Below are 693 nucleotides of genomic sequence, written 5' to 3' on the forward strand. Positions count from 1 at the left end.
ATGATGGAAAAAATATATTGAGAGATGTGCTAGGGAGGAATGTTAGCAGTTTGCAGTGATGTATGAGTTCAGAAAAGCCTCAGGTGGTAAATGACTTAGAAGAGATCAAGGCAGCTCATCCAGGCCCCAGAATCAGGTAGAGTCATGAGCTCGAAGTATGAGCACCTACACCCGGGCCCCCTCCCATTTCTGGAGTTCCTTCCATACAACTGGCCCCTCCCTCTCTCTGCCCAGACCCACCTGGACTCCCATCTACCTCACTTCCTTTTCCCTCAGATCCTCCTGCTACCAGGATAGTGATGGAGGTCATGTGCTCCCTATTGGGGGAAATATGGCTCCTCTAATAAACCTTGTAATAATCTTTCTCCTTTGCCTTCCTGCTTCTGCATGGTCCCCTTGCATGGATTTTTGTCTGATGCTCTTACATTGGTCGCCCTGTGGGGATAGGCACCCCAGTGGGTTTGATCCTCCCTCCACTTCGGAAGGAAGTTCAACCAGCTTCCCTGGGACCTATCCTGAGATCCTATCCGCCAGTCACCAGAGGACCACCAAGGTAACTTTCTCCTGACTGAGCGCTCTAACAGCCCATCCAACACTGCTAATTAAGTCCCACTCCAGGGTAAGTGACCTGTTTATCTGAGGTCTGCGTTTCTGATTCTGATATCTCAGTGGTAAGGCCACCTGGGCCTCTGT

This window comes from Dipodomys merriami, unplaced genomic scaffold (genome assembly GCF_024711535.1).
Source record: "Dipodomys merriami isolate MVZ:Mamm:240054 unplaced genomic scaffold, mDipMer1.0.p SCAF_770, whole genome shotgun sequence".
In the NCBI taxonomy this organism is placed as follows: domain Eukaryota; kingdom Metazoa; phylum Chordata; class Mammalia; order Rodentia; family Heteromyidae; genus Dipodomys; species Dipodomys merriami.